The following is a 401-nucleotide window of genomic DNA, read 5'->3' as shown; positions in this document are numbered from 1 at the left end:
AAATCTAAAAAGGTTATTTTACTAGTATTATTTATCAGTGATGGTGCCATTGACTTAAATAGATAATATCTAATGCTGGTGAAAATTCAGAGAGGAAGGTAGATTTGACCAAATTTTTTGTAAAATAATTTGACCTTATGTCTCAGCAATCTTGGAATGCTCAGGCTCTTTGGACCAATAATTTTATTTTCAGAAACAGTCTCTAAGATAATAATCAGAAACATGAACACAGTTTCAGGCACGAGAGTATTTATCCTATGATAATTTATCATTGAAAACAGCTTAAGGCTTGGCACCTGTGGCTCAATCGGCTAAGGCGCCAGCCACATACACCTAAGGTGGCAGGTTCGAATCCCCAGCCCGGACCCGCCAAACAACAATGATGGCTGCAACCAAAAAAT

The sequence above is a fragment of the Otolemur garnettii genome, unplaced genomic scaffold, assembly GCF_000181295.1.
Source record: "Otolemur garnettii isolate 467f Iridium unplaced genomic scaffold, OtoGar3 scaffold00094, whole genome shotgun sequence".
Classification (NCBI taxonomy): domain Eukaryota; kingdom Metazoa; phylum Chordata; class Mammalia; order Primates; family Galagidae; genus Otolemur; species Otolemur garnettii.
Note: the sequence above shows the minus strand (reverse complement) of the source record.